At 35.9% G+C, this 26,334-nt stretch overlaps 1 long non-coding RNA gene across 1 annotated transcript; it reads right to left on the reverse strand.

Annotated features, from left to right (window-relative positions):
• Positions 1-1,007: 1,007 nt before the first annotated feature.
• Positions 1,008-25,402, reverse strand: LOC116532571. The gene is made up of 3 exons (XR_004260910.1): positions 19,896-25,402; positions 8,269-8,309; positions 1,008-5,023 (listed from the first exon to the last, which is right to left on the reverse strand). It is a non-coding gene; the product is annotated as an uncharacterized LOC116532571 (long non-coding RNA).
• Positions 25,403-26,334: the final 932 nt, after the last annotated feature.

Below are 26,334 nucleotides of genomic sequence, written 5' to 3' on the forward strand. Positions count from 1 at the left end.
TAAACCTTCTTCACACGACTCCCAGTCCACTGCTGTCTGATTCCAGGAAACCTAATGACAATAACCTACACAGAAATAGTTTCCTCCTTCATTAACTTACAGTCTAGCAGGAACAAAAAGCATCAAACATGTAATTACAAAAAACAGTCTGTAGAGAGGAAGGATTGGAATGCATAGAGGACTAGAGAAAATACAACTGGGATAGCCAATCTGGCTGGGAAGGCATCCCTGAGGAAGTCACAGCTAGTCAGTCCCCTGGAGGATGAAAGGAGAACCACTTGCAAGCCCAGGTTTCTGGCATTGGAATAAGTCAGGCTGCAAACTATTTGACTACCACAGAACAGATCAGGCTGATGGCCTATTTTGTGTGGCCCCTACGATGTTTTAGACAATGTTTTACAAAATCTTAGTCAAAAGGTAGTCTTTTTTTTAATCAAGACTTTTTTTTTACCTAACAGTTGGATTTCTGGCCTTTTTGGAAAAATGAGAAATTTAGCAAGACTGGATCTAAATCCCACACTACAACCATCAACAAGACATGAGTAGCCACTGCCCCGTTTTCCGGTTCACATCATCCACAACATTCCCAACTCCTGTCCTGCACTGAGACTGAGTGTTACATGCCAGACATCTTCTTAAGTGCATGCTGTGGTGCATAGTAGAATCATGCTCCCTATCAAAGTGAGAAAACAAGAGGACTGGGTGGCCATTTTCATTCAACCCATTTTACCCATTTGAGTTTGAGTTTGTAGTGTCCATCATAGATATACTCAGATAGATAGATATAGATATAATCTTTTATTGAGACAGGTCTCACTCTGTTGTCCAGGCTAGAGTGCAGTGGTGCTGTCACAGTCCCTGCAGCCTCAGTCTCTGGGCTCAAGTGATCTTCCCACTCAGCCTCCCAAGTAGGTGGGACCAGGTGTAAACACCACATCTGGCTAATATTTTTTTTGGTAGAGTTGGGGTCTCACTATATTGTCCAGGCTGGTCTCAAACTCCTGGGCTCAAGTGATCCTCCCACCTCGGCCTTCTAAAGTGCCCAGATTATAGGCGTCAGCCACCATGCCTGGCCAAAACAAAGGTTTCTACATTTCAAAAGTACAGGGCATTTTTGCAGAAGAGCTATAGTTCAGAATTCTAACATCTCTGTCTCCTAACCACCTGCCTTATAGTATTTCTAAAGTCAATACTTTTCTCAGTATATTTGACCTGGCTGATCTTTTGCCAAGGTAGAGGCCTCCAGTTGGAACTGCCATTCTCCAAGCCTTATCATTTATTTCATTCAGTCCATGTCCCTGAAAGCCATGGGGTGGTAAAACAATCCAATGAAGTGCAGGAAGAAAATGTTAGCACTACTTTTTATGTTCATTTTTATCTTATAAGAAGAAATAAAATAAGATGTATAAACATTTAAATTTAGCTTGGTGTGATATCTTTGCTCCTTCCATGTGCCAGGCTGATATGGATCTAAGCTAGGTATCCTATCTCACTTTTTCAACTTCAGTACATTGTGGTATGTTGCAGTTTACATTTGCCAAGTTGGTGAAGTGATTGCTCAAAGTTCAATTTAGTGGTAAAAATGGGACCATAATCAAAATCTCAGATGACTATATCCAAATATACTGTATTGAGTCTTTCCAGTTTGGGGATCCATGCCACTTTCTCCCAGTTCTTTCAAGGGTTGTAGCTTTTTCTCCCTTAGGAAGCTGTCGCAACTTTGTTCTTCCCAGTAAATAGCATCATCTTCCAGTCTTTCACTAGTTAAGAAAGACTTTCCTTAAATATAGCAATCCCTCTGGGAATTGGCCTTTCACCTCTCTGACCAGCTTGGATAAGATTCTGTGTAAAGTCATCTCCTTTCTATTCTTAAGAAAGTAGCTATCACCTCTCGTTTTTGCTTTGAGTTCACACAGAACTGAGTTTAGCTCCTTATTTCACTACATGTTCTTGGTCAAGTTATTTAACCTCGCAAAGCCTCTGCTATCTTATCTAAAAACTAAATTTTTCAAGGTGGTTGGGGGGTTATGTAAAGTATCTAGCACTTTATAGACTACATCATCAACAACAAAATAAGTCTCATAGCAAGGCAAGACTTACCTGCTATGGTATTCTAATGTCACTTTTATTTAGTCTTGGACATTTACCTTGTTCCCGGAATAATTATTAGAGAGAGAGAGACTGGCTTTAACTGAACCCAAATAACACAAAAATACTTACAAATATCCAGCTTTTACCTGGTTGGCCATTAAAAGATAACAAGAGCTCAGAATGAATCTTTCTGTGGCTCACTAGATTCTAAAAGCATTAAAATACAGTATTAAATTTTTTGCTTCTGGTTCCCACCTGCTCAGCTTGCATCTTATTTTCTTGACAACAGGTTTAAAAGAAAGACAGCAATGAGCAATGGAATGTCTGGGACAGATTTTCGGACACAGGAGATAAACTTGCACGTATATCGGCCTGCGTCTCATTCTGATCTCCACAGTAAAAGTACATTCCTTTGGTTTATCCTCACTCGATCTTTTCCATTTCCCCACTGAGGACTGATCAGACCTACTTCAGCCATACCCTCGACAGCGAAATGAATTCCACCGTCCTTTTCAGTGAGGTGTCATTTGTCAACTGGAATAAGGACTTCAATTGTAAGGAGGAAGCCCTTAATATTGATAGACAACCTCCGGCTATCAACACCTCACTCTTGCCCTGTGCCAGATACCCACTGCCCAGCTAGCTAGGTGTCAGAGGTAGCATTCCTCTTGGAGGATTCAATACCCTCCTTGGCGATCCCTTGACTCTGTTTGATGACTTTCATTATTTATCTCTGGATTTTGAGGAAATTGAGAGTTTTAAGCTTACTGGGGGTAGGGGTGGAGGAGCAACTAATTGGATGCTGCTCAGCGGTAACAAAGAAATGGATTGAGTATCACCTTATTTGTTTCAATGCCTGCTACTCCACAACATACTGTACCCTCTGGTTGGGTTTGCTGACTTCCTGGACCTCATTCACACTTTTACTTGTTAAAATAACAGTTGCAAAGCAAATACTGAAGTTCACACACAGTCACAGACACACACATACACACACACACCACACACACACACACAATGAAATGATAGAACATTGTTAATATTCTTAGAAACTCATTCTCTGCCCTTCTCTTCACTTCTTTTCTCTTCCCCAGAAGTAATTACTGTCCTAACTTTTGTGATAATCATTATTAATAGTTTTTATTATTTACATGTTATTCCTTAACAACGTAGCTTGATTTTGCATTTGAATTTTATAGAAGTAGAATAATATCATTTTTCCCCTGTGATGTGTATATTTCACTCCATATTCTGTTTGTGAGATTTCTCACATTGACATGCAGGCATAATTAGTAAATCTTCTCTGCTGTATAGTAATCCATTGTATCACTTTACTATTTTGCAATTTCTTGTGTCTATCTTACTGCTGGTGGACACGTTTTTCTCCATGTGCACTTTGCTCTATTAGTCCCAGCCTAGAAAACTCTTTTCTTTCCCCCATGTATTCAGTTCTCCTCAAATACTGACTATTGCTCTTTCTGATTATTCCTAATGTCTAGTTCACAGTCCATTTTCTGAATTGCTAATGCATACATTGATTAATCAGTCAAATACTTTGAGTATTTAGTTCTACAAATTTAGGCTCAATACTCCAGTTTAATATTCAGTATAACTCACAAATCTTTTCTTTTACCAACACTGTCACTATAATAGTGTTCAATTAGTATTTGTTAATCTTTGGTTGAGAATAATAACAATAACGATAATAATAATAGTAGTAGCAGTAATAGCTAACACTTATTGCATACTTATCATGTGCCAGGCACTGTCTATCTAGAGCTTTAGAAGTGTTAATTTATTTAATCCTTATAAGGATACTATGAAATAGGTAATACTACATTTATCCTCATTTTACAGACAAGAAAACTAAGGCCAGAGAAATTATATAATGTGCTCAAAGTCATACAGTTAGTAAATGTTAAAATAGAAGGGATGATAGAAACTTAAATATGGTCAACTCCATTACTCTGTAGCGATTTTAGAAATGTATAATTATAAATAATAACGGCCAATACTAACAACTATTTCTTGTTCTGTATTCCCAAATACTGAATTCAATCTATTATGTGATCTTAATTCTCACCCAAAATTTATGATGAGTGTTATTTTTCCAATTTAAAAGTGAAGAAAATGAGGCTCATAGGGATTGAGTAATTTATCTAAATAGCTGGTAAGTGACAGGCTGGGATTTGAACCTAAATACTGTATTTCCAATCCTAACATCTGTGCCCTGCTGTAATACCATGCTGCCTCTCTGTAGGTTCACCAGCGCTGTGATGTTGATGCTTTTCCTTGTTAAATTCTAATTTCTTTTCTTTATTACTTCTCATTACAGGATATGATGGGAAACGAATGCTAAGAAGTTTGATTTTTCAAATTGCAATGACGTTCAGAAAAAAAAAGTCATCACTGGTTGAAGTGACAGCAGAGGATGCACCATGGGAATTTTTTTATCCATATTATCCTGTTCTCTGTGTCACCGTAAGTGACTGGATATAGCACAGAAAGAAAAATAGAATGTGGCTAATAGCCCTGTTCAGAAAACTCATTGGCAAATATCAAGACATTCTCTTCTCCCATCAGTCCTTCAGATGACTCACTTCTTATTTCCTGAGTAGAAGGTATCAATTAGATCTCTCTCTGTTCTCTCTGCCACTACATTCATTGCTCTAACTATTGAAAGCGAACAATATTTTTTGAACCATTGTGTGGTAAGTACAATTACAATCACAATTCAATATTATTTTCATAGTTTATAACATAATAATTAAAATCTTATACTTTTAGTAAGAACGATCAAATGTAGCTAAATCTTAGCCCACAAAATGGTACATACCTGGTTTTTGTTTTGTTTTGTTGCTTATATTACTGCAAAGTAATTTGTAAGCTGAGAGAATCGAGGTGCCACTTGACAAGCTCCTTTATGAATCATCTGTGAAGTTTAAAAGTTAATATTAAAAAAAAAGTCTCCACAGAAATGACCAGAGGATGGTACAAGTTTAAAAATCTAGAGATATAGATGCACTTTTTTCTATTTACTTTAATTTCTAAACAGTAAAATTTACTCTTTTTGGTGAACGGTTCTATGGGTTTTGACAAAAGCATGGAGTTGTTTCTGTACCAACACAAACAATACACAAAAATGGTTTCATCAACCCCACCCCAAATTCCTCGAGTTATACTTCTGGGCTCCTGGCTACCACGGGTCAGTTCTCATTCCCTATTGTTTCACTTCTCCAGAATATCATATAGATGGAATTGCATGGAATATCATGTTTTGAATCTGGTTTAATCTCAGCATAATGAATTTGAGATTAATTCATGTTGATGTGTTTTATTGATGAGTAAAATTGGTATATGGTACATTGCATGGATGTACCACCGCTTGTTTATCCATTCTCCAGGTGAGAGACATTCATATTATTTGCAGTTTTTGGTGAGTAGGAACATTTATAAAACATTCACATACAGTTTTTTAGGTAAATGTCAGTGTTTTTGTCACTTAGTTAAATGACTATGAGTGGAATGATGGATTGTAATGTGTAAATGTATGTTTAATTTTATAAGTAATTGCTAAACTGTTTTCCCAGGGTACTAGTTTGCATTATCATAGCTATGTATAAGACATCCACTTGCTCCATACCCTTCCAGTGCACATGGAATGGCCAGTCTCTGATTTCAGCCATTTCAATCTATAAGTAGTGATGCTATATTGCAGTTTTAATTTGCATAGCCCTAATGACCAATTATGTTGAACATATTTTCATGTGTTTATTTGTCATCTGTTTACCTTCTTTGATGAACTGTCTGTTCAAATCTTTTGGCCATTTAAAAATCGGATTGTTTTCTTGTTTTTGAGTTTTAAGAGTTCATATATATTCTGGATCCAAAGTCTTTGTCAGATATGAGATTTTCAAAATAATTTCTCCATCTCTATGGCTTGTGTTTTCCTTTTCTTAACAGTGTCATTTACACTGTAAAAATGTTTAATATTGGTGAAGCTCAATGTCAATTTTTTAATGAATGGTTATTTCTTTGTATTGTGTCTGGAATTTTCACCCAAATTTAAAATTAGGACACAACGATTTTCTCCTATGTTTTCTTCCAAAATGTTAATAATTTTGTCTTTTACATATATGTGTATGGTACAATTTAAGGTAAAATGGATATCAAGCATTGGATATAGGTCAAGGTGAATTATTTTGGCATATACATGGCTGAGTGTTAGAATGGACTTGCTGAAAAGATTATTTTTCAGACCTCATCCAGCTAAAACAAAAATTATTTTTTTGCCTTAACATCTTTGGCAAAAATCATTTTACCGTATATGTATGGGTCTATATTTAGACTCTCTTCAGTTCTATTGATCTATTTACATGTTCTTTCATAAATACCACAGTCTTGAGCATTGCAGCTTTAAAGAAAGCTTTGAAATCAGGTAGTGTTGGTCCTGCAATACTCTTCTTCTCTTTTTCTTGCTCTGTCACCAGGCTGGAGTGCAGTGTCACAATCATGGCTCACTCCACCTCCCCGATTCAAGTGATTCTGCTGCCTCAGCCCCCTGAGTGGTTGGGACTATGGGCATGCACCACCATACCCAGCCTATTTTTGTATTTTTAGTAGAGATGGGGTTTCATCATGTTGGCCAGGATGGTCTCTATCTCTGGATCTCGTGATCTGCCCACCTCAGCCTCCCAAAGTGCAACATTATTCTTCTTAAAAATTGTTTGTCTATTCTAGATCCTTTGCCTTTCCATATACATTTTAAAATTAGTTTGTCAAGATCTGCAAAATGTTATGATAGAATATAGATTAGAATTGCATTGAATTTATAAATCAATTTGGAAAGCATTGACATCTTAATATTCAATTTTTAAATCCATAAACACAGGATATATATTTAGGCCTTCTTTGAATTCTTTCACAAATAATTCATAGTTTTCAGCATATAGATGCTGCATATATTTTGCTAGACTTATACCTAAGCATTTTTTTGGTTTGGTTTTCAGTGTTATTGTATTTTGTTTTGTTTTCAGTGTTATTGTAAATGATACATTTAAGTTTTTTAAATTTCTAATCCTTCATTGATAGTATATAGAAGTAAAATGGATTTTTATATATTGACCTAGTATCTTACAACTTGATAAACTCATTTAAATAAGTACAGTTAGGTTTATTCCTTTCTAGCCTGTACACATTTTATTTCTTTTTCCTGTCTTCTTGTATTGACAAAGACATCCACAAAAATCTTGAATAAGGGTTACGTCAGCAGATATTGTTACTTCTTCTCAACCTTAGAGGAAAAGCATTCAGTTGTTTGCCATTATTATGTTAGCTGTAGTATTAGTATTTGCCATTTATCAAGTTAAGGAAGTTTCCTGCTATTCCTAGTTTGTTGTGAAATTTTATAATGAATTGGTGTTGAATGTTCCAAGTGCTCTTCGTATAACTACCAAGAAGATTATATGGTTTTCATTTTTCACTCTGTGAATTATATTGATTGAATATTGCATGTTGAAATGGCCATACACTCCTGAAATAAACCCTAGTTGGTCATATATTATCCTTCTGTATGTTGCTGGATTTGTTAATATACTGTTGAGGATTTTTGAGATAAGCTTCATGAGAGACACTGGTCTGTTGTGTCCTCTTGTAATGTTTTTGTCTGGCTTTGGTATTTGACAAGAAATAACTAATTGATCAGAGCACAACTGAAGGAGATGGAGACACAAAAAACCCTTCAAAAAAATCAATAAATCCAGGAGCTGATTTTTTGAAAAGATCAACAAAATAGATAGACTGCTAGCCAGACTAATAAAGAAGAAAAGAGAGAAAAATCAAATAGACACAATAAAAAAAAAGATAAAGGGGATATCACCACTGATCCCACAGAAATACAAACTATCATCAGAGAATACTATAAACACCTCTACACAAATAAACTAGAAAACCTAGAAGAAATGGATAAATTCCTAGACACATAAACCAGGAAGAAGCTGATTCCCTGAATACACCAACAACAAGTTCTAAAATTGAGACAATAATTAACAGCTTATCAGCCAAAAAAAAGCCCAGGACCAGAAGGATTCAGAGCAGAATTCTACCAGAGGCACAAAGAGGAGCTGGTATCGTTCCTTCTGAAACTATTCCAAACAATAGAAAAAGAGGGACTCCTACCTGACTCATTTGATGAGGCACCATCATTCTGACACCAAAACCTGGCAGAGATACAACAAAAAAAGAAAATTTCAGGGCCAATATCCCAGATGAACATAGATGTAAAAATCCTCAATAAATATAGCAAGTCAAAACCAGCAGCACATCAAAAGTTTATGCACCATGGTCAAGTTGGCTTCATCCCTGTGATGCAGGGCTGGTTCAACATACGCAAATCAATAAATGTAATCCATCACATAAACAGAATCAATGACAAAAACCACATGATTATCTCAATAGATGCAGAAAAGGTCTTTGATAAAATTCAACAGCCCTTCATGCTAAAAACTCTCAATAAAGTAGATACTGATGGAACATATCTCAAAATAATAAGGGCTATTTATGAAAAACCCACAACCAATATCATACTGAAGGGCAAAAGCTGGAAGCATTCCCTTTGAAAACCAGCACAAGATAAGGATGTCCTCTCTCACCACTCCTAAATAGTATTGGAAGTTCTTGTCAGGGCAATCAGGCAAGAGAAAGAAAAAAAGGATATTCAAATAGGAAGAAAGGAAGTCAAATTGTCTCTGTTTGCAGATGACTTGATTGATTATTTAGAAAACCCCATTGTCTCAACCTCAAATCTCCCAAAGCTGATAAGCAATTTCAGCAGAGTCTCAGGATACAAAATCAATGTGCAAAAATCACAATCATTCCTATACACCAATAATAGACAAACAGGGAGCCAACTCATGAGTGAACTCCTATTCACAATTGTTACAAGGAGAATAAAATACCTAGGAATACAACTTACAAGGGATGTGAAGGACCTCTTCAAGGAGAACTACAAACCACTGCTCAAGGAAATAAGAAAAGACACAAACAAATGGAGAACATTCCATGCTAATGAATAGGAAGAATCAATATCATAAAAATGGCCATAATGCCCAAAGTAATTTATAGATTCAGTGCTATCCCCCATCAAGCTACCATTGACTTTCTTCATAGAATTAGAAAAAACGACTTTAAATTTCATATGGAATTTAAAGTCCTAAGCAAGAAGAATAAAGCTGGAAGCATCACACTACCTGACTTCAAACTATACTACAAGGCTACATTAACAAAAACAGCATGGGACCGGTAACAAAACAGATATATAAACCAATGGAACAGAACAAAGGCCTCAGAAATCACGCCACCCATCTACAATCATCTGATCTTTGCAAACCTGACAAAAACAAGCAATGGGGAAAGGATTCCCTATTTAATAAATGGTGTGGAGAAAACTGGCTAGCCATATGCACAAAACTGAAATTAGGCCCCTTCCTTACACCTTATACAAAAATTAACTCCAGAAGGATTAAAGACTTAAATGTAACACCTAAAACCATAAAAACCCTAGAAGAAAACCTAGGCAATACCATTCAGGACATGGGCATGGGCAAAGACTTCATGACTAAAACACCAAAGGAATGGCCACCAAAGCCAAAATTGACAAATGGGACATAATTAAAATAAAATGCTTCTGTATAGCAAAAGAAACTATCATCAGAGTGAACAGGCAACCTACAGAATAGGAGAAATTTTTGCAATCTATCCATCTGAGAAAGGGCTAATATCCAAAATCTACAAAGAACATAAACAAATTTACAAGCAAAAAACAAAGAACCCCATCAAAAAGTGGGCAAAGGATATGAACAGGCACTTCTCAAAAGAAGACATTTATGCAGCCAACAAACACACGAAAAAAAGCTCATCATCACTGGTCATTAGAGAAATGCAAATCGAAACCACAAGGAGATACCATCTCATGCCAGTTACAATGGCAATCATTAAAAAGTCAGGAACCAACTGATATTAGAGAAAATGTGGAGAAATAGGAACGCTGTTACACTGTTGGTGGGAGTGTAAATTAGTTCAGCCATTTTGGAAGACAGTATGGTGATTCCTCAAGGATCTAGAACCAGAAATACCATTTGACCCACCAATCCCATTACTGGGTATATACCCAAAGGATTATAAATTATTCTACTATAAAGACACATGTACATGTATGTTTATTGCAGCACTGTTGATAATAGCAAAAACTTGGAACCAACCCAAATGCCCATCAATGATAGACTGGATAAAGAAAATGTGGCACATAGACACAACGGAATACTATGCAGCCATAAAAATGGATGAGTTCATGTCCTTTGTAGGGACATGGATGAAGCTGGCAATCATCATTCTCAGCAAACTAACATAGGAACAGAAAACCAAACACTGCATGTTCTCACTCATAAGTGGAAGTTGAACAATGAACACATGGACACAGAGAGGAATACATCACACACTGGGGCCTGTTGGAGGGTGGTGGGGCTAGGGGAGGGATAGAATTAGGAAAAAATACCTAATGTAGATTACGGGTTGATCGGTGCAGCAAACCACTATGGCACATGTATACCTATGTAACAAACCTGCACGTTCTGCACATGTATCCCAGAACTTAAAGTCTAATAAATAATAATAACTAATTAATTGAATCAAATTATGGAAATTTCAGGAGGTAATATCAAATGTTTTCTAGATGTCCTTTAAAATTGGTGATTGACTCATACACTCACATTGACTTGAGAAAAATAAAATAGGACTCAAAAAAAAGATTCAAGCATCTAAGCTATTAACATTAAATTGTTTATTTACCCTAGTATGTATGATAAATGCCAAGAGAAATGAGTTAGAAAATGCCCAATGCCCATCTTCTTTCTTGAGGTTCCAAACTTATGACTAAGTTATTTCTGTAAGTCCAGGACCAATTTCTGCTTCCATAATGTTTAAAGCAATACTACTACTATACAGGATTCAAAAAAAGATTGATCTGTATTTTAAGGCATAGCTATAAGTATCCAATTCTGATGTAATAAAATAAAAATGGCAGAATAAAAGAAGTCCTAAGAAATATTTTTTAAACCTCCACTTTTTTTTTAATCAAGATTTTTTACACAGATAGATAGAAATTTACCTGAGGTCCTCTAAAATCAGATTAATTTTTCTATCCTCTTATTACCATTTAAGTATCCTCAAAGTAACTGTATACTGCCCTGTCAAAACACCTTCTCTAACACACCACCTAAAGTTAGGGCAATTAGATATTCCAGCTTAGATGGCAACTTATAATGCCGCTCTGTTTAAAATGAATTTGAATCAAAGCTATCAGTATAAAATCAAACATTCATTAGAACAAGTACTAGCTAAGCAATACTAAATGCATAGCAATTGAGAGACAAAAATAAGTAATGCCTTATGCTTTTAAGAAAATAACACCACGAGATAATGTATATAAATACTATCAACTAACAAGATGAATTTTTTTAAGTTATATTACTTATATTCTTAAAAGAGTATAACTGAAAGAAGAAAGTTTCTTATAAGCTAGTCTTTTAGAAGTATAAGAACCAAAAGCATGTCTGTTTTGGCCCTTACGCTATGCTTGGTACCTACCACAGTGCTTAGAATATAATGGGTACTACATAAATATTTGTCTGCTGACTATAAGCCTAGTGGTTAAGCACATGGGCTTGGAAGTGAGACAGATGTGGGTCAAAATCCTGCCTCATCCAGGTAGATAGGTACTAAGACTTTCGTTAAAGGCAATTTATCCAGTTTATTCTAACTTTTAAGTAATAAGACATGAATTCAAAAGACTTCTATTTCTGAAAATCAAATCTATTCTAAAAAGTTAAAATTACCACCAATGAAAATTGTGAAAGGTTATGTATTAGGCTTTGAAGGCAGGTCATAAAGGAGAGTTTCAGTGGAGCATGTTATATAAACAATTATCTGTACGAAAGGACACTTCAAAGAGGACGATACTTTGGGATGCGTAAACTCCAGCATATTTGTTTAAATTCAGTTTCAGTCACTAATGGCAGAAGACTAAATTTAATAAAAAGTGGAATTATGTATCAAAAGCCTTATAAATGTTTTTCATTAATTCAACCTCTGAGAATCTATTCTAAATCAAAATCCAGAGAAATTCATTGAATTTCTTGAAACAATTAAAATGAAAGGAAGAACCCAATGTCTAACTATAGAAAAATTATAGTAAATTATACTACATCAATGTCATTTACTATAATTATGAGAAGTTTTTACAAGGAAAACCGTTTTGTTACATTGTAAAACCAGAAGCATAAAAAAAATTACATAGTAGTCATTCGACTATATAAAAACCTGTGTAAACCAAAACCAAAACAAAAAAAATTAAAAAAAGATTTAAAAAAAACAACCTATGTAGAAATTGTACTGAAACTTTCTCAACTTTTCCAAAAACAGATTTTCAGATGAGATAAAAATAAGAGACTAATTCTTCAGGTAAGAGGAGCAAATAAAAAACTACAAACTAGTTTAAAGTTAACAGACGGTTTAAAATATATTAGGTAAACAAAATAAATGTTAAGACATTAATTTAATAAAAAGGAGAATTCAAGGAAGAAAGCACTAAATAGAAAAAAGATACACACACACGTTTCTCAGAGGGAAAAGGATAAGAAAAGCTATTGCAATTATTAAACAGAATATGTTATTAAAAATGATAAAAATATGAAAAAGCACTTAAAATTTAAAGCAAAAATAAATGATAAAATGAAAAATTCAAACAAAAGGTCAAAGGCAAAGTTGAGACTTGCAGTTGCTTCCCTGACATTAAAGATGTTGGAGGTCATCTCAGTTATCTTCACAAGAGAAGAGCTGAACAAACTGAAAATCAATGACTTTTCTTAGATCCCTCAAAGAATTGAAGCCATAGGACAAACCACCATCCTAAAAAAACTGGAGAGGCCGGGCGCAGTGGCTCACGCCTGTAATCCCAGTACTTTGGGAAGCCGAGGCGGGTGGATCACAAGGTCAAGAGATCGAGACCATCCTGGTCAACATGGTGAAACCCCGTCTCTACTAAAAATACAAAAAATCAGCTGGGCGTGGTGGCGCATGCCTGTAATCCCAGTTACTCAGGAGGCTGAGGCAGGAGAATTGCTTGAACCCAGGAGGCAGAGGTTGCAGTAAGCCAAGATTGCTGTAAGCCGAGATCGCATCACTGCACTCTAGCCTGGTGCCTGGACAGAACAAGACTCTGTTTCAAAAAAAAAAAAAAAAAATTACTCAATTCCAGACCCTTCCTTCTGGTCTTCCTATCACACATAATGGGGAGAAAGGTTGAAGAGCATTTGTGAAAGTCACAGCCTAAGGGCAAAGGCCCACTAAAAAACTGAGACTTCATAGGATTATATAATGTTTCCACTATCTCTGTGCTGATCATCATATCAATAGGACTCCTGTATGACAACACTGAATTACTGCCAAAAGAATTGCAAGACTTAGTCTTTATTTAAGAAAGAGTTTTTAGGGAAATTCAAAGATAACAAGAAAGATAAAACAAAATCATTGTAAAATATTGAAGCCTCTGACATGTACAACTATAGCAAACAGTAGACACAATCCAACTTCTAGCCAGATAACCATAAAACCTCAGACTAAAGGCCTATCTACCTCACTTCCTATTCTGAGATTTCTCATGTACAGCTTTCAACAAAAAATGCAACAATCTTGCATGTTCTTCACATGTACCCCAAAACCTAAAATGCAATAAAAAAAAATATTACAAGTCATGCTAACAGACAAGGGAACAAAAAGCAATCTGAACAGAAGAAACAAGCATCGGAGATAGACACAGATAGAGTAAAGATTTTGTGATTAACAGACTGGGAATTTAAAATAACAATGATTAATATGCTTAGGGCTCTAATTTTTTTAAAAGTGGACAACTTGCAAGGACAGATGCATAGTGTAAGCCAAACACTAAGAATCTAAAGAAAATGTTGGAAATAAAGAAACTCCGTAACAGAAATAAAGTAGACTGGGAATGACCAAAACAAAATAATGAGTGAGATAAGATGTGTCAAAAGAACCTATAAACAGAGATCTTTCTATGATCATTTGCTATATGACAGAGATAGGGTTGCAAAGCACCCATACCTCACTTTATATGCAAAGTCAATTCCAGGTAGATTTCACAGCCACATGTGAAAGGCAAACTATAAAACTTTTAGAAATCAAGATAGAATATTTTTATGGCCTCATGTTGGAAAAGATTTCTTAGATAAAACACAGAAAGTACATATCAAAGGAACAGTTTAATAAATATGACTGCTAAAATTAAGAACTTGTATTTATGAAAAGTCCCCATAAAGAAAGTGAAAGATAGACATTGGCAAAATATATAAACAATGAAGAATCAGTAATGTATAAAGAATATTATGGAACTACCATTTGATCCAGCAATCCTATCACTGGGTATATGCCCAAAGGAAAATAAATTGTTCTACCAGAAAGATGCATAAACTTGTACATTCATTGCAGCACTATTCACAATAGTGAAGACCTGGAATCAACCCAGGTGCCTATTAACAGTGAATTTGATAAAGAAAATGTGGTATATATACACCATGTAATACTATGCCATCATAATAAGGAATAAAATTGTATCGTTTGCAGCAACATGGATGCAGATGTAAGCCATTGCCCTAAGCAAATCAAAACAGGAACAGAAAACCAAATGCTGCATGTTTTTACTTATAAGTGAGAGCTAAACACTGGGTACATATGGACATAAAGATGGGAACAATAGACACTGGGAACTCCTAGAGGAGAGAGAGAAAAGAGGGGAAAGGCTGAAAAGCTACCTACTGGGAATTATGCTCCCTACCTGAGTGATGGGATCACTCAAATCCCAAACCTAAATGTCGCATAATATACCTATGTAACAAACCTGCACATGTGTCCCTAAACTTAAAAGTTGAAATTATATTAAAAAGAATATTGCAATTCATTTTTCAAAAGACAGCCTAATAAGACAATGGAAAAAAATGAAATTCACAGAAGCATGAACCGTATAACAAAGGATGTTCAATCTATTGACAAATCAAGGGATGCAAATTAAAATCACAGTGAGATAACATTTACATCTACCAATCCATTTGAAACTACTGTCACAAGGCAGAAATCCATGTCAATACTGGTAGGAGCAGGACTGTGCAACTTCTAGAAGTAGAGATTTGAGTGACCATGTCCACTGCCCAGTGAGCCCAGCTGCAATATCTGCTTTGTGACAGTAGTTTAAAAATTGTGAAAAACAATGGGTCTATGTCATATGCTGGACAAGCTGAACACAGCAAAACCCTGCAAGGAATCCTTGTCATTGTGGTTTATGTGCATGCCATCTTTGAAGTTGTGCAGAACAAGCATAGGAATTTGCAGGGTCCTGGCATATGCTTGAAATGTCAATTTCTGGATTCTACCTTCTCAAGGCCTGCACTCCTGAAGTGGGAAACTCCCCAAAATACAGGAAAGGGGGTCAAAATTGTTGGGTGGCTGTTAAGGGCTAAATTGTGTCCCTCCAAAATTCCTATGTTAAAGCCCGAAACCTCAGTGCCTCAGAATGTAACTGTATTTGAAGATAGGGCCTTTAGAGAGAAGATTAAGTGAAAATAAGTCTGTTAGGGTGGGCTGTATTCCAATTTGCCTGGTGTCCCTATAAGAAGAAGAAATTTGTTCTATGAGGGGACACCAAGCATTTGTGTGCACAGGCAAAAAAGCCATGTGAGGACACAGCATGAAGGAGGCCATCTGCAAGCCAAGGAGAGTAAAAACCAAATCTATGGACATCTTAATGTTGTTCAATTGTGAGAAAACAAATTGCTGTTGCTTAAGCCACCCAATCCGTGGCATTTTGTTATGGCAGCCCTAGCAAACTAACACAGTGACCAAAAAAAACAAGTGTTCTCTAAAACTACTCACAAGAGAAAAATAAAAGGTAGTATTATAAAAATTATTAGTCAAATAATTTTTAATCAAATCAAGTACATTATCAAATAGATAATCAAATCAAAATAGTGACTACTTCTGGAGAGATTTGCCTAGGATGTTGTAAATTAGCGGTACCAGGGACTTTTTGGTACCAAGGACTGGTTTCACAGATGGGGGTGGAGATGGTATGGTTTCAGGATGAAACTGTTCTACCTCAGATGATCAAATATTAGATTCTCATAAGGAGCGTACAACCTAGATCCCTCACATGCACAATTCACAATAGGGTTCGCACTCCTATGAGAATCTAATACTGCCGCTGATCTGACAGGAGGCAGAGAGAGCTCAGGTGGTAATGCTCCCTCACCCTCCGCTCACCTTTTGCTGCGCAGTCCAGTTCCTAACAGGCCACCAACTGGTAGTGGTCCTGGGCAGGGATTGGGGACCCCTGTGGTAAATTATCTATATCTTGATTTGGGTAGCTGTTACACAAGTGTGTGTTTGTGTCTATATGTGTGTGTAAATGTATACAATTTTGTGGTGTTATTTGTATACATTTTAGGTTTGCATACTTTACCATGTGTATGTTTTACCTCAAATAAAAAGTAAATTTTTAAGAACTACCACAAACAAAGTGAGTGGGTCACTTAAGGTCAGGAGTTTGAGACCAGCCTGGCCAACATGGCGAAACCCTGTTTCTACTAAAAATACAAAAATTAGCCAGGTGTGGTGGTGCACGCCTGTAATCCCAGCTACTCAGGTGGCTGAGGCAGGAGAATCGCTTGAATGTGGGAGGTGGAGGTTGCAGTGAGCTGAGATCATGCTACTACACTCCAGTCTGGGTGACACTGAGACTCTGTCTCAAAAGAAAAAAAAGTGGCTGGGCGCGGTGGCTCATGCCTATAATCCCAGCACTTTGGGAGGCCAAGGCGGGCAGATCATTTTTTCCTCACAAAAAATGAGCTAGCTACCTTTCCTTTCCCTGAAAATGTGGAATCCCTGAGCTGGGAGATGAATAGAAATAGTTTAAACCCTGATTAGTAAAGGTCTTGCCATGATTTTTCAGAACAGGAGTTTCAATGGTGTTATAGCCCTAACTGTTAGAAAGTTCTCATCAATTGCTTCTAACAAATGGTTCTAATTCTGTCCTCTTGGGCCACATAGAGCATATTTAATCCTTCCTTCATATCTAAATGCTTCAACTATTTGAAAAGTTTTTAGTTCCCCTAAGGTCTTCTCAAGGCTAAATATCCCCAGATTTTTCAAATGTTTCTTATAGGTCATGATTTTGAGCCTCCTCAACTCAGATGCCATCCTTCAGACACACTCCCTTTCTTCAGAGAATCAGTGAATGAGAAAACCTTATTGATCATCCAACAAAAGAAGAAAAGCCAGTGATAACATTAATTCTCAGACTCGGTACTATTTATCAGAAAAGAGTTGGGTATGGTTTTTTTTCATATTAAAAGGTGAATTTAAATAATTTTTAGTTTTTGTGGGTACATAGTAGGTATGTAAATTTATGGGATAGATGAGATGTTTTGTTACAGGCATACAATGTGTAATAATCACATCATGGAGAATGGGGTATCTGTCCCCTCAAACATTTATCCTTTCTGTTATGAACAATCCAATTATACTTTTAGTTATTTTAAAATATACGCTCAAGTTATTATTGAGTATAGTCACTCTGTTGTGCTATCAAATACTAGGTCTTACTCATTCTGAAAAGTGAATCTCTAAGAACTGTTCTTCCAGCATCCAGAAAATTCTAGTTTAGGGATAAACTTTACTAAATTATTTTATTCCTGAATGTGTGGGGACAATATAGATTAGTATTAAAGGGCATAGGCTCTGGAATGAGACTCTCTGGGTTCAAATCCTTTTGTACTGTTTACCAGCTTTATGACCTTGAGCTCACTCAGTGTTTGCTTCCTTCTCAATAAACTGGATAGGAATAATAGTAACTATCTCATAGGTTATTGAGAATTAAATAGGATAATGTATGGAAAGCACTTAAGTCACAGTGCCTGACACATGGTAAAGTCTTGATAATCTTAAGTAAAATCATTTATATACATTCTCAAAGTTATTTACAAATCTATTTCAAAATAAATCTATTTATGATGACTGCACCTAAATATAGTAGACGATAGCAACTAGATCTGCAAGTAAAATGATAATACAGTCTTTTTTTGCAATATTTCATTTCCCAATGCTAAATGCATGAGTTGATATACAAACTGTTCTTTTACTAATTCAAGTCAGTGGATCCAGAACTTTACTGTGAAGGACACTGATAAATGGGGCATGTGACACAATTCATTAACTTGAATATTCTAGGGGAGAAATGACGAGGGCTTGATTAGTACAGACAAGGCAGTAGCTTTATAACAACAATAAAAACTAACACTTTATTGAGTGTTTACCCTGTATCCAGCATTCACTCTGAAAGGCAGAGGAGGAAGGCAGGCACTGTGTTAATGCTTTATGTGATTTTTTTTTAATCCCACAGCCCTACAGTGTAGGTACTGGAAACATTCTTTAAGAAGGTTAAGTAACTTCTCCAAAGCCAATGTATAAGTGGCAAAGAAGGATTCCAGCCTAGTCCTTAATCACCAAGTTATTGCTGGGCAGAAAAAACCCAAGACAGTGCTTATGACTGTTTAGATAGGGGGTGCAAAAGGACAGGGAAGAGAAGAGCAAGGCCTGGCGTCTTCATAGAGGACAGAATCCGTAGCGATAAGAAACAGGGATTGAGTCGAGGGGGAAGCTGAGTAAAAAGAGTAGAGAAATAATTCTTTGGTGTTTGTACTTCTTAAGATGATATCTAAAATGCTTCTTTTGGGGTTTAAAAAAAGACAATATTCATAACAATCTAAATAAAGAAAACTGGGACATTTAGGTTACACTAAATCAATGTCTCATTACAAAGGAATTGAATGCTAAAGGTCAGTAACAACCACTTAGACTAGGTAACATTCTCAATCTTTCCTTTCACTTAATTCTGATTTCTGGGAAAGTTAAGTGAAAAACAAAAGATGACAAAAACACATTCCTTTTTCTTTCTTCTATCTTTTCACCAAGAGATGTTTTATATTTGGTAACTTTAGAAAGATCCATGTTTGTTTCAATTTGATAAAATAAAATTTAGAAGTGGGAAATTATGCCTCATTTCCTTAAATTCATCTGCCAAAGGAGACTTTTCAGGACCCAGCAGCATGTTTCACTGATGCCAGGTTCACTTCCAGAGGGACTTCAAGTCTGGCTGGTGACACCGCCATGCCAGTCAGTGCTTTCTTCAGATACACACCTGATTAAAGGCTACAGGATCAAAGAGCAAGCCACTTATAGCAAAGTGCTGCAGAGCCAAAAGCTCATCTGTGGATGTAATCACTTAAAACTATTTTAAAGGGTCATCACTAAGAGGGTGCTTATTTTTAGAAATAAGTTTTCTTTTGATACAAAGAAAAATGTTGGCCATTTCCTTTATGTTTATAACAACATTCCAATTTAATCTTCAGTTTAAAAATTCTTTAATTATTGCACAACAGTGCTTTGTTGATTGCACAACACCCACATCTCTGTTTGATACTAAAATCTAGACTTTTCTACAAGTGTTGGGGGTGGGATATGTACTCATGCCCACCCATTCTTATCCTTTATAGTAGTGATATATTTAAAAACCATGTTTTATCATTTGAATTTTTCTCTCAGGAGAGAGCTATAAACATGAATGATGGGGGAAAAAAGTCTGTTATTAAAAAAGTTATACTTTTAATCAATTTGCAATTACTTACCCAAATCTTTTTTCAAGCAACAGTAATAGGGCTGGAAAGAAACACAGATTGTGCAGGTATTATTTGATTGTGTTCCAAAAGTTTATTCTTCTGAATTTCATATCCCTATTTACCACTAAAAGTCATCAACATGTATACACATAAAATCTTCAAGCAAAAGTAACAAATAGGTGTTGAAATTTTTCTCAGAGCAATGATTAGAATCTGGTATAGAAGAAGGCTTTACAATCTAAGTTTTCCTTGTTGGTTATCATGAGCATCACTGAAAAATCTAGAAGAACACATGCCAAAACACACAACCGCATGCTTTTTCCTCCAGTCATACGTAAGAACCCAGCATAATTATTCTTGAATTAAAATCAAAAGCAAGTTTATAAGAAGAAATCTGTTCTTTTAAATACTGAGATCTCATCTGCTATTCAGCTAATAATAATTGTTGTATTTACTTGATTTTTATAAGAAAATTAAAAGTTGAAAGATAAAAATAGTCCTACCAATTTAAATTAAGTTATGTAGGGCATAAACTGCATACCACTTTGTATCTTTATATGTTTTTGGCATTTCTATTTTGAGCAAATACATATAATAAAAACATTAAAAGTTTGAATATAGTATAACTTTAAATTTTTCTCATTTTATAATGTTTTATAAAATTTGAGGGTGAACATTTAAGAACAACAAACAAACAAAAAACAAAAGGAGTTTGTTCGCTCCTAGAAGACAGAACCAAAAAAACATTGGGTAAATCTTAAAAAAACACACACACATTAGTTTTGCTTCTCTACAATTTAGTCATTATAGTAGAATATAAGTTTCAAACACACAAAACCTCGAGTCTCCTGGTGTATCTTGTGTTACCATCTCTTGTTCCATGGCATTCCTATGTTGGAGCAGAGTGTTCTTAGGGTAATTTAGCTGAAAAAAAAAAAAAAAGACTACAGTTCTTCCTTGTCTATTCAACTGTCCAGAGATGCCAAAGAGAGTTCTTTTACTTTTTTCCTTAGATACTCTAGAAGTGGGGGAAAAAAGTGTATAACTTTAAAAAAAAACTTTGATGAATGATATTTAAACTTTCACACTGTTTCCTAGTAAGAGAATGTAGTATCTTAGAATTAATTTTGTTAGTATAGGCCTATGCTTTTTTTTTTCCCACTTTATTGTCAACTGTTCTTCTCAGAGTTGTTTAAGTCACTAATGGTCAGATAAAAAAAGGTTACCAAATGACTAACCAGGTAAACTTCAAGACTAATGCCTGATTTATATTACAAGGTTGTTCTCAAGATCACTTAAAATTATATAAATGATTATAGATGGATGGTAACTAAAAGTGAAAATAGAAAGAAAATAAAAAGGATTGTTGATTGTTAGGGAAATCTGAGTCCTACAAATCCTCAAACAACTAGGCACAAATCCCAGGGCAAGAAAGCTAGACAACTAAGAACGTTCTCTAATTATGTCCTCTATTAAAACAGGAGGCATACTGGTTTTGTAGACCTCTCGGCAATTTCTGAATCAATGAGATCATTCTCATTCCAACCACTATTTTCTAGGACTGGTTATACTAACTTGTCAGCAAAAAATTTAATTTTTTAGATTAAAACGATAACAAAAGTCTCAATATTCAAGTTTGTCACAGGCTTCTTAAGTTTTGTTCCTATCATACAGCATTTACTCTGACAGCAGCACGTGTTACAAATGTTTTGACCTTTGAATACATAAAGATAAAACTTCTGATCTGCCACTAAGCGCTTCATGCTTTATGCGTTTTGTTTGAAAAAGTTGTGATGATTTTAAGCGGATCTATCTGCACTCATTTCAGGTCTCCCTCACATCCAATGGCATGCACTTGGGAAACAGCTGGCAAAGGTTCAAGTGCAAATCTGTGGTTAGGAGTAGAGAAACACTAAGTGGCATATGCAGAGATGGACCCACAGTTCTGGCCTGGTTAGCCAAATGAACAAAGACACAGCTACCCATGTGTTTCCTTCCTGTGCAGACAATTTGTCTCTAAAATGAAATGAAAAGCTCCATACTCCCTCATTCTAGGAAAGAAGAGGGAATCACTGTCAGGTTCTTTCTGCCAGACTGCAGCTGTGATACTTCCCAAACATCACCTGTCTACGTGCATGAATGAATGGACAGTGAACAAGTAGGTATCTACCAAGTAACTATTATTACGCCTTCTGTTCCAGGAGTTACAGTGCCTAAGGGCAATGTAGAGGCAAGATAAAAGATGTCCACAAATAAATGCAATCCAATAGTATTTTATTCTCCTAGGAGAGCTGCCAGATTTCAAATCCTGATTAAATAACACTGTCTTTCTATGATCCAATTATATTTTTTTCCATATCACTTTGTACATAAGCCATGCCTCTGGTCCTCAAACAGCTGCCTTCTAGCATCAATCAATTTGGAATCTTAGAGGTATACCTTTAAGCAATTAGACTTACATATACATACACACATAAGTATACTTAGCTTATTTACCTGGAATTGTGCCTACGTTTCCAAGCTGTTTCCCAGTTCAAAATGTCAAATTCAAACAACATTCTCCTCACCCCTCAATGGTCTTTACAACAATTAAAGACAAAATGAATCAATCTGGCATTGTTCTCCCAGTCTCAGAAGACTAAATGGAAGTCAGCACAAGAGTCATGGTTTTAGAACCAAAATAGGAGATGCCTTAGATTAATGTTATTTCTTGCAGATTGTAACAGTCAAACTGTTTATTAAATAAATGAAATGAAAAATTAACAAAACGTAACAGTGTTTGTGCTACCTCTCCAGGAAGTTAGCACTTTTCCAGAAGACGTTTGATCACTGAGAGAATTAAAAATGCATGGGAGTAAATTATGCATGGGAAACACAAAACAGTTTAACAGCGAGCTGTTTTTTCAGTCTAATTAAAGCCTCATTGGAAGCTTTCAATGTTTCACTCCAGCAGATAGTTTGGCCCTGACCTTGACTACTTTTCTTACTGCTGGTCTTTTGGCTGAGTTTTTACTACTGGATTCTGTTGCTAAGGCAAACACAGTTTAGGGTCTCAATTGCTCTTGTGTTAGTGGCGCAAGAACTAATAGGGTTTACTACCCAAGTGACTTTTTCAAGGTACGTGAGTGAGGGTATTTGAGGATATCTGTACTGCTATGCTTTGTTCACAAAGTCACTGGCTAGAAAGCAAAACAGTGGTCATATGTGATGATCGGTCATAGGCTGGCAAACCACACAAGGTCAGAATATTGTAAGATTCTAAGTCCAATAGTTTTGTATGCTGTCCAGCTTTTTGTTTGACAACTGGGAAGTTGAGAGGAAGGAAAACATCTGAGATAATTAGTGCATCTGCCGCTCTCCATTTTTACTTACACCATTACCAAAATGGAAACAAGACCAAGAAAAAGATAATTTTTATGAAACTTTTCACACATTGCAGTATCTTGATAATTTTAACAAATCTTCAACTGACTTTAACCATTTTAAAAATGTATCTTACAGAAGCACTTCATAAGTCTAAGTGTTTTCACATGCAGTAGTACTTATCATTTTATCTCATGCTCATGTGTCTGTTCCAGACGTAAACTGTGAACTCATGTAGAAAGGGATGTGATGTTTTGATTTTTGTGGTTTTTCAAATTTATTTATTGGTACTTAATCCCAAATAGCCAGGCACACAAAGCAGTCAATACTGCCATTTCACAGACTAGGAAATTAGAGAATAAGAAATACATGATTTTGGTCATGGTCACCTGATAAGAAAAGAAAATTTAAGTTTTCTGAAAGATACATTTAGTTTCTAATCTTTTACCTTCAAGTTCAATTTTTTTTCCAATATGCCATTCTGAACATTCACTGATTCATTCATTCAATAATTTATTGAGGCCCTAATACAAGCCAAACACTAGGGATTCTGTAGTGAACCAGACAGATACCATACATAAATGAAAATGACAGTCTAGGACAGGAACTGACCAACTACAATTGACCCTTGAACACACCACAATTTGAAAAAACTCAGACAACAATGTAGCCTAAAAATATTGACCGAATTAAGAAAAAGGTGTCAAGAATATATAAAAATATGTAGATACTAGTCTATTTTTATCATTTACTACCATAAAATTCACACAAACAAATCTATTATAAAAAGTTAAAATTTTTCAAAACTTATACACTTACAGACATGGTCCCATTCCCAGTCAAGAGAAATGTAAACAAATGCAAACATGCGATATTAAACCACACATGCATAAAATTAACTGTAGTTAATACTGTATCACTTCATAATTTCATAGCCACCTCCTGTTGCTATTGCAGTGAGGTCTTGTGAGTATCCACTTAAAATGCCATGTGATGCTATCTCTGTGTGAGCAGTTCATCTCTCCAGTAAATTGCATAGTGCTGTAAAAAGTGATCTTTCATGGTTCTCATGTTTTTCATGTTTAGTGCAAAACCATAACACCACGGAGTCCATACAAAATGCCACCAGTGGTACTGGAAGTGATCCAAAGAAACAGAGAAGTCATGACATTACGAGAAAAAGTTGAATCGCTTGATAATATACTGTAAATTGAGGTGTGCAGCTGGATTGCCAGCCATTCCAAGATAAATGAATCTAGCACAAGAACTACTGTAAAAAAAAAAAAAAAAAAAAAAAAAAAAAAAGAGAGAGAGAAAAGAAAATGTGTGAAGCAGTTGCTGCAGCTATGCCAGCAAGTACAGAAATATTGTACTTTTTTGTGAAATACGTTTTTATCTCATTTTGAAAATGTAGTTTTTATGTGGGTGCAGAATTGTTGTAAGAAAGGCATAGTTATATGGTCTAATATGATTCCAGACAGTGGTCATTATATGACAACTTAAAGTCAAGGGAAGGTGAAGGCCTAAAGCTAGAGAATTTAATGCCAGCAAAGGATGGTTTGATGATTTTAAAGAAGACAGGCTTAAAAAGTGTCAAGATAGGAGAAGCAGCTTCTGCTGCAAGAGGCAGCAGATGAGCTCCCATACACTAAGAAAATCACTGAAGAGGAGGAATGTCTGCATGAATAAATTTTTAACTACAGACAAAACTGTCCTATTCTTGAAAAAAGTACACTTATTTGTAAGGGTGAGCACCAGGATTTAAGGCAGCAAGAAATAAAGCCAACTCTACTGACTTATGTACATACAATCAGATTTATGATCAGGACTGCCCTTATCAATAAAGCTGCTAACCCCTGAGGCTTGAAGGGAAGATAAACACCAGTTGCAAGTCTTTTGGTTGTACAAGAAAGACTGGACAACTTTAACCCTTTCTCTGGATTGTTTCCATTAACGCTTTTTCCCTGAATTCAGGAAGTACCTTGCCAGTAAGAGACTGTCTTTTACGTTTTTTTGATATTTGACAACCCCCTAGCCAACCAGAAGTCTGTAGGCTCAACACTAAAGGTGTTCAAGTGGTCTACTTGCCCCCAAACACATTATCTCTAATTTGGCCTCTCAATTAGGAGGTCATAAGGACCTTTAAAGCTCCATGCACAGCCGGGCGCGGTGGCTCGCGCCTGTAATCCCAGCACTTTGGGAGGCCGAGGCGGGTGGATCACGAGGTCAAGAGATCGAGACCACCTTGGTCAACATGGGGAAACCCCGTCTCTACTAAAAACTACAAAAAATTAGCTGGGCATGGTGGCGCGTGCCTGTAATCCCAGCTACTCAGGAGGCTGAGGCAGGAGAATTGCCTGAACCCAGGAGGCGGAGGTTGCGGTGAGCAGAGATCGCGCCATTGCGATCTGGGTAACAAGAGCGAAACTCCATCTCAAAAAAAAAAAAAAAAAAAAAAAAAAAGCTCCATGCACATGGTACTCTATGGAAAGAATTGCCAATGCTGTGAAAGACAATCCAGATGGAGAGAACATCACGAAAGTCTGTAAGAATTACACCACTGCAGATACCATTGTTGTTAGAAAGAAAAAAAAAAAAAAAAAGCCATGAAAGCCATCAAGCCCAAAACAATAAATTCCTGCTGCAGAAAACTATGTCCAGATGTTCTGGAAAACTTCATAGGATTTACAACAGAACCAATCAAGGAAATCATGAAAGAGGTTATGGATATGGCAGAAAGGTGGGGGGCAGAGGGTTTCAAGATATAGGTATTGGAGAAATTCAAGAGCTAACAGACACCATACCATAGGAATTAACAGAACACGACTTGATGAAGATGTGTTTCTGAACCAATGCCAGATGATAAGCCAATGCAGAACCAACAGTGCCAGAACACAAATTAACATTAGATATCTGACAGAAGGATTCCGAATATTCACGATTGCTTTTGACTTCTTTTTATAGCACAGACCCTTCTGATACAGGCACTAAAAACTACAGCAAATGATTGAAAAAGGATGAGTACCATATACAGATATTTTTAGAGAAATGAAAAATCAAAAGTCCAATTACAATGTTTCCTTAA

The sequence above is a fragment of the Sapajus apella genome, unplaced genomic scaffold, assembly GCF_009761245.1.
Source record: "Sapajus apella isolate SASKATOON/1434 unplaced genomic scaffold, GSC_monkey_1.0 scaffold3, whole genome shotgun sequence".
Lineage (NCBI taxonomy): Eukaryota > Metazoa > Chordata > Mammalia > Primates > Cebidae > Sapajus > Sapajus apella.